Genomic DNA, 9,177 nt, shown 5'->3' on the forward strand with positions numbered 1-9,177 from the left:
TCTTAACCACCGGACCACCAGGGAAGTCCCCACAAGTCTCATTCTTGAACCCAATACTGAGAATGCTGGGAAGTTTTCTTTTTTTTTGTTACCCTTACATGTGTTTTAAATAAACTGCATTTGAGGGACTTTCCTGGTGGTGCAGTGGTTAAGACTCTGCAATCCTAATGCAGGGGGCCTGAGTTGGATCCCTGGTAGGGGAACTAGATCCCACATGCATGCTGCAACTAAGAGTTTTTGCATTCCACAACTAAGGAGCCCACCTGCCACAACTAAAAGACCCAGCACAAATAAATAAATAAATAAATAAATATTTAAAAAACCCAACAACTGCATTTGAAAAAGCAAACAAAAAGACAAGCCCCAAAATATACATTCTTCAAACTAGGATTTGAACCAGTGACATTTAGGCTCACAAAACAGATTCCAGTCACCCACTGAGCCAACACATAAAACCTCCAGGTTCTTTTACTTTGCTCAAATCACACTTCCTCCTTTCGCCAAACTTTCAATAACTGAAAAAAAAACAAAATCTGTTTACCAAAGCATGTGTGCTGGCCCCTTACCTTTGCTCTCTGAGAAACTTTGTAATGAAAAACAAACAGATAAACAATAAGATAAATAATAGGAACTAGGCAAATTCAGAAAGGTTTCTTCTGCTTGTCGACAAGGAGCCCAAACAAACTGTTCTTGCTTATTTGGAGTTGTGACGCCTACCTGGAAATAAGTCAATATTTGTGAATGTACAAGGTACATGAAAAGGAAGTACAGAAACATGAAGTGGCATCAGATTCATAAGGCAGTATGACGTGGTGAAAAAACAAAGAACAAAACATTGGAAAAAGAGCCAGATGACCTCAGTTTGAGGTCATTCCACCAGTTACTAACTGAGCAAGTCACCCATAAGCTTGGGTTTCCCAGTCTGTAAGATAACTGACCTACCTCTGCCATGAGGTTGTGGAAGGAAGAAAACATAATCAAAGTGTATACGAAAGTATTTTATAACCTCAAAGCACTAGAAAATTTTAAGGCTCTATTAGTATTAATGTTATATACACACTCCATCCAAACCAACATTATCTTTAAAAGGAACACCGAAAGACTTTTTTGTGAGATAAAATTGACCTCCTTAATGTCAATTGTAAATTGTTTGTATATCAAAATATACTGGTTTATACACTACCATGCGTAAAATAGATAGCTAGCAGGAACATGCTATAAAGCACAGGAAGCTCAGCTTGGTGCTCTGTGATGACCTAGATGGGTGGGATGGCGGGGGTGGGAGGGAGGTCCAAGAGGGAGGAGGTATAGGTATACATATAGCTGATTCAATTCATTGTACAGCAGAAACTAACACAACATTGTAGAGCAATTATACTCCAATAAAATATATATATATATATATATATATATATATATATAGGTTTCCTTAGCATTTATGACTTTTTTTTTTTTTTTTTTGCGGTATGCGGGCCTCTCACTGTTGTGGCCTCTCCCGTTGTGGAGCACAGGCTCCGGACGCACAAGCTCAGCGGCCATGGCTCACGGGCCCAGCCGCTCCACAGCATGTGGGATCTTCCCGGACCAGGGCACGAGCCCGCGTCCCCCGCATCAGCAGGCGGACTCTCAACCACTGCGTCACCAGGGAAGCCCTCCTTAGCATTTACGATGCAGTTTGAATGAAAATAAAAATATTTTATAGTGACAAGATATTTTGAATATTTCCTCCTTTTATTCATAATAATTGACAACAATAGTTATTATTTTAAAGAGAATTTAACATCTTTTCTTAAGGGCACATTTGGTTCTCTGTCAAATATGTCCTTTTCTTAGTGCTTTTTTTTTTTTTTTTTTTTTTTTCTTTACGCGGGCCTCTCACTGTTATGGCCTCTCCCGTTGCGGAGCACAGGCTGACTTGCAGGCTCAGTGGCCATGGCTCACGAGCCTAGCCGCTCCGCGGCACGTGGGATCCTCCCGGAACGGGGCACGAACCCGTGTGCCCTGCATCGGCAGGCGGACTTTCAACCACTGCGCCACCAGGGAAGCCCCTCTTAGCCCTTTTTTTTTTTAACGGTACAGTAAGTACCCTCATAGATTCTAATTCTTAAGAGGTTGCAAACACACACACACACACACACACACACACACACACACACACACACACACACACACACACACACACTCCTAGGCTGGATCTGGAAGGAATTATTAGGAATTACTGAGTCCTTCCTTAGCTGCTCTTTGATTTTTAATCACATGATGGTAATATATAAACAAGGTTGAAGAGAGCAATTTCAAGCTTTGAAATTCTAGGATTCCTTAGAAAATCCGCCCTTTGGGCCTCATGTTTCCCTTTTAGAAATTCCATTCTTTAGGATTCAGTCATGAAATGCCAAATGTGAAAGGGGCCTTAGAAATCATCAGTGCCAAGGTTTTCACTTGATGAGGTCTTAAGAGGTCTTAAGAGGATCAGTGACCAACGCATGATTGTGATTTATTTTCTTTCAAGTTTGCCCAAAATGCTCATTGTAAACTGATTCTACTTGGAGAGAAATATATATGGGAAGGTGGATCAGGAAGTGGAATTTGGCCTAGGCTCCAAAAGTTCCGAAAGATGACCTTGGTTACATGTGAAAATATTGTCTGTCCAAGTAAGGAGACTTTTGAAGATTTGAAGGTCACTGGAGGACATTTCTTTTTTTTTTTTTAAGGTTTATTTTGGGGGGCCGCTCTGCGTGGCTTGCGGGATTTTTGTTCCCAGACCCTCGGCAGTGAGAGTGCAGAGTCCTAACCACTGGACTGCCAGGGAAATCCCGAACATTTCCTTTTTTGAAAAGGTATAAAATAAGGGTGGTTGGGGCTTCCCTGGTGGCACAGTAGTTAAGTATCCACCTGCCAATGCAGGGGACACGGGTTCGAGCCCTGGTCTGGGAAGATCCCACGCGCCACAAAGCAACTAAGCCCGTGCGCCACAACTACTGAGCCTGCACTCTAGAGCCCACGAGCCGCAACTACTGAAGCCCGCTGCCTAGAGCCTGTGCTCTGCAACAAGAGAAGCCACCGCAGTGAGAAGCCCGCACACCGCAATGAAGAGTAGCCCCCGCTCGCCGCAACTAGAGAAATATGGCGCATAGCAATGAAGACCCAATGCAGCCAAAAAAGGAAAAAAAAAAAATAAATAAAAATAAGGGTGGTGAAACTCTTCTACCCAGAGCCACTGAACCACTGAAAAGTCAAAGGAGAGTCACACATAATTAAAAAGCAACTTAATTTAGTTTTTAATGTGTTATTAAAATAGCTCCTAAAAATTAAGTACACATACAGATATATTTTAAAATTATTTAAATGCTAAAAACGGGATAAATTTCTATAAATAATACACTTTCAATAAACATAATAAATAACTATTTATTACATCTAGCTAAGAAGGAGAAATCCCAATTAAGGAGAAGGGGAAAGGAGAGAAAAAGGAAAGGGGGAGGCAATATCAAACTAAAAAGAAAAAAGGGGGAAGGAAAAAGGAAAGGAGAGAAGTATAGGAGGAGAAAATTAGAGTTAGGGAGAAGGAAAAGAGAGAATGACAAAGAGGTAGGGAAGGAGAAGGAAGAATCAGAAAGGGAGAGAGAAACTGGGAGTGGGAGAGGGAGGAAGCTAGTCTTAGAAGGGAGAGAAAGGCTAAGAACAAAGAGAATCGCAGCAGAAGCCAGGAGAGGTGAGTTAAGGGAGTTCCTTTTTTCATTCTACAAATATTTATTGCCCATCCACTGTGTGCAAGGCACTCTGATAAATTCATTTCTTGGGAGAAACAAATATGCATTACTCTGCAAAAAGAATTCATGATTTCATTTCTTTAGTAACTTTTTTCTTTCTGAGAATGAAACTAAGTTATGCTCCTTTAGTAAATTTGGAAAATAGGGAGTGGAATAAAGAAGCGCTAATTCTCTTTCTCTGGGAGAAAGGCAGGGTAAAAAAAGAATCTAATTCTAGCCTGTTGATGTTTTGCTGTCTTTTGTTTTGCACTCTTTCTGATGTTCAGTCTGAAGGGCAGCAGTTACCCAGGGAAAACTCTTCCCATGGAGATGGCAGAGGTGCGAAAGGGCAAAGCAGAAACACATCAGGCTTCTTCGGGCCTAGGTTTAAAACTAGCACACTGTCACTCCTGCCCCAGTCTCATGAAGCCATGGCAGAGATGTGGATGCAGGGTAAAGAAATGAGGCCAATAATCACATATATCTAATTTTATATCATATAAAAAGTATAACTTTCTAAGTATAACAAATTTAAATTTATATTTTTACCTCTCCTTGGACAATGCAAGGACCTTAGAACACTTTTTTACAGCCTTTTTTTTTTTTTTTTAAACTAGGATCCAAAGTTCACATATCGCATTTGGTTGTTTTATTTCTTTAGCCTCTTTTAATCTACGGTAGTGCTCCCCATCTGCCCACCATTTTATCTCCCTATAATACCAATTGTAAAACAGAGATCAGTTAGCTTGCAAAATGTTCTCATGATTCCTTCAGACCTGTAACAATTTCCAAGGCCATTCTACTTTGAGGATTTCTTTGTCTTTATCTTTCAGTATATAAATTTTTACTGAATTTTAATTATTACAGTATTTTTATTTCCAGTTGCTCTTTCTTGCTCTTAGGCTATTTCTTCTTTTAGCATCCTGTTCTTGTTCCATGGATATATTTTTCTGATACTATGCTTTCTTTGAAGTATTTTTATGCTCCTTGCATTGTCTCTATTTCCTGTGATTCCTCTCCCCCCTGATTCTCACATGTTGAAGGTTTTAAATTTTTTTATGTTGAAGTATCTGATGATTTTTGTCCACTTATATTTTAAGAGTAAAGTCCTAAAAGCTGATTGGATGCCCCGAGTGTGTGTTTGAGTTTTGTCAATTGAAGGGATTCACTGTAGGCTTTTCCTATGGGTCCCCTAAATGTCAGGGCTCTTTTCTCTGGCATGGTTAATTTTTCCTGAGAAGCACACTTTATTTTCTGCTTGAGAGTAGAACTTGGCTGTGAAGTTCTGTATGTGAGCAAGAGAAGAGGCCTGGGTGTCTCATTTTCAGATTCAGACTTAATTCCTCTCTATTCAGTAAGACATCTCACTCCCACTCTGATGTATGCCGATGTCCCCACATCTAGAACTCCTCAGACTTACTTTCTCCAGAGGTGGCATTTCTTGTTTCACATGAAGGTAAAAGTAGTAGCCTGATTATATCAGGTGGAGTCAGGACCTGGGGATCTGACCACTTCTTAAACACATTTTCAAACAAATCTCTCTTTTCAACACTACACTCCTTCCATCTCCGCTCCTATAATTTCCTCCTGTGTCTTACCTGCTTCCAATTCCTGAGTCTTTCCAGGGTCCCTTCTGGTGACCTGCCTTGCTTCTCCTTGGTTTTGTCTTCCCCACCACTTAGACGTGAACTTGCTTGGGTCTGCTAAGTCGTTTATCACCCTCCATCCATTTTCCATTTTCATGCATTGTAGTTTGGGGTGATTACCAGTTCAATAAAGATGAAATTTGTGTTTCTGGGTTTTTTTACCTCCTTTTTATTTTTGAGGGAAGTGGTGTGGGGAAGATCTCAACTACCCTGAACTGAAAAGCCTTCACTGTTTTTATTTTTAGTTCTTCAAATGCCTTGAATTCTTTAGTGCTGCTGGGCTTTTACATCCCAGCTTTCTGAGACCTTTTCCCCTCCCTCATCTTCCCTCCTGGCCAATTCCAAGTCATCTTTTAGGTCCCTGTTTAAACATCATTCATAGATAAATCCTTCCTGACCACCCAGACTAGGTTAGGTACACTCCCCATGGTAGATTCTCATAATACCTGCCATGACTCTAATTAGTATATATGCCTATCTCCTCTGCTAGACTGTCACCTCCACAAGGCAAGGCACCATTTCTGTCTTGTTAACTGCTAGCTTCTAGGGTAATGCCTGGTATTCAGTAGGGGGTCCATATATGTTTTTCATTGTTGATAACATACATTACTCGCTATAAAGATTTGTAGCTTAATTTATAAATTAATGTTAAATAAATTAAATAAATAATTTAATAATTAATGTATTGCTGCCACCAATAAGTAGTTATTTAGAGTTCAACAATCCTAGTTATTATAATTGTCTAATTATTGATATGAAAACACTATAATATGGGCTCTTGTCCATCTCGCAAATTTATTTTATAATGAACACTTTTTAAATTATCATGTACTGGCAATAATACAATATTGTGCTCAAATAACATATTTTATAAGTTTTCTATTCCTTCTGTTTCAAATTACCATAGACTGAGTGGCCTAAAATAACACAAATTTATTATCTTATGGTTCTGGAGGTTGAAAGTCTAAAATGAGTTGGCAGGGCTGCATTCCTTCTGGAGGCTTTAGGAGAGAATCAGTTTCCATGCCTTTTTTAGCTTCTAGAGGCTGCCTGCATTCCTTGGCTCATAGACCCTTTCTACACTTGATCTTAGCCAAAAGGCCGAGAATTGATGATAGACCCTTTCTCAGATTACTCTGACCTCTGCTTCCATCTCATTCTCTGACTCTGACTCTCCTGCCTCCCTCTTATAAAGACCTATATGACTAGGCCAGGCCCAGATAACCCAGGATAATCTCTGCTTCTCAACAGCCTTAATTTAACCACATATGCTAAGTCCATTTTGCCACGTAAAGGAAAATATTCGCAGGTTCTGGGAATTAGGATGTGGGCATCTTTGGGGGAACCATTATTCAGCTTACCACACATAGACAGCAAAATATGAATCCATAGATGAATTAGTTGCTGCAAGAAATGATAAAAACTTCACTCACATATATTTAAAACGTTATATTAGAACAACCTCCAAACAAAGTAGATAAAACAACTTTATTAAGTGAAAAATATCATAAATATATTTTGAAATAAGATACCTAATAACATAAACCAATGATTATTAAATAGACAACATATATCAGCTCAATGATTGCTTAGGCTTCCATGTGTCTCCCATTATTATGCTTTAGAGAATCCTGGGAGTTCCTAAAGTTTTCAGGTAGGCACAGAATTTTCTAAAGGCAGTTATACTAACAACTATATAAAAGAGCATAGTGTTTTTCTTAGATATATTTAAAAATAAATTTTAGATGAAAAATATAGTTGGCTCTCTGTATCCACTGGTTCTGCATCCTTGGATTCAACCAATTGTAGATGGAAAATATTCGGGAAAAAAAAATTCCAGAAAGTTTCAACAAGCAACACTTTGAATTTGCTGTGGACTGTCAACTATTTACATAGCATTTACATTACATTTATAACTATTTACATGGCATTTACATTGTATTAGGTATTATAAGTAGTCTAGAGATGATTTAAAGTATATGGGAGGATGTGCATAGGTTATATGTAAATACTGTGCCATGTTATATAAGGTACTTGAGCATCTGTGGATTTGATATCCAAGGGGGATCCTGGAATCAATCCTCCATGGATACTGAAAGATGGCTGTATAATTAGCATTGATTATTTTTCAATAAATATCTCATAACATCCTGTAGAACTGTTTGGTAATAATTGTATTAAAATACAAACCTATCTGGGGAAAATAAAGTCCAACATTCTCGATTGTTTATATTAAAAGACCATGGTTAGGGACTTCCCTGGTGGCACAGTGGCTGGGAGTCCACCTGCCAATTCAGGGGACACAGGTTCGAGCCCTGATTTGGGAAGATCCCACATGCTGCGGAGCAACTAAGCCCGTGTGCCACAACTACTGAGCCTGCACTCTAGAGCCCACAAGCCACAACTACTGAGCCCACGTGCCACAACTACTGAACCCCGTCCGCCTAGAGCCCGTGCTCCGCAACAAGCCACCGCAATGAAAAGCCCGAGTGCTACAACGAAGACCCAGCACAAAAATAAGTAAATAAAATAAATAAATTTATTTTTTAAAATGTCAATTTCTAAAAAAAAAGACCACAGTTAGGGACTTCCCTGGTGGTGCAGTGGTGAAGAATCCGCCTGCCAATGCAGGGGACACTGGTTGGAGCCCTGGTCCAGGAAGATCCCACATGCCGCGGAGCAACTAAGCCCGTGCATCACAACAACTGAGCCTGCACTCTACAGCCCTCAAGCCATAACCACTGAGCCTGCGTGCCACAACTACTGAAGCCTTCACACCTAGAGCCCGTGCTCTGTAACAAGAGAAGCCACCGAAATGAGAAGCCCGCGCACTGCAACGAAGAGTAGCCTTCACTTGCTGCAACTAGAGAAAGCCCGCGCACAGCAACGAAGACCCAACACAGCCAAAATTTAAAAATAAATTAATTAATAAAAAAAGACCATGGTTATATATTTTATTCTCAGTTATCTAGCAATGTCATGTGAACACCCAGTACAAAATGACAGTTTCACAATGTGCTGATGGGTAAGGCTGTCAGCAAGCTCTTTCAAGTAAGACTCTTGCCCCGAAACTACATCTTGATTGTCAACTTTGCCCATTTAGTAATTTAATAATTTTATCCAGGGCTGATCTGGTTCTGATGCATTTGCTGTAGAGGATATCCTTTTCCCATTGAAAAGTTTACTTGAGAAATCAAATTAAGGTTAGAAGATTACCTGATGAGTATAATTAAAATGTCAGGCAGCCTAAGGCACTAAAAATGCCCAGGCACACACTACCCTTCATCCCACAACTCCCTCTCTCCTAATCTGGCCCAAATTACAATAATCAAAATTTGTAATAGCATTCTACACTGGAAAATGTGGTACATTTGAAAAATGATGAATCAGAATTTTACTTGATGATTTCCCCTACCTTGGTTTTTCTAGCTGAGATAGCTGCTTATTGTCTTTCTCTAAAAGCCATTTCTTTTCAATTCTTGCTTCTTCCTCTAAAGCCGCAATACCGCTTTATTGCATTTACTGTCCAGTACAGTAGCCACTGGCCAAATGTAGCTGCTGAGCACCAGAAATGTGGCTAGTCTGAATTGAGATGTGCTGCAAGTATAAAATACATACCAGATTTTGAAGACTTACATTAATGAGAATATAAAATATTTCATTAATAATTATATTGACTACCTGTTGAAATGATAACATTGGGATTTATTTAGGGATACATTTGGTTAAATAAAGTATATTATTAAAATTAATTTTACCTGTTACTTTTCACTTTTTTAATG

This window comes from Tursiops truncatus, chromosome 10 (genome assembly GCF_011762595.2).
Source record: "Tursiops truncatus isolate mTurTru1 chromosome 10, mTurTru1.mat.Y, whole genome shotgun sequence".
In the NCBI taxonomy this organism is placed as follows: domain Eukaryota; kingdom Metazoa; phylum Chordata; class Mammalia; order Artiodactyla; family Delphinidae; genus Tursiops; species Tursiops truncatus.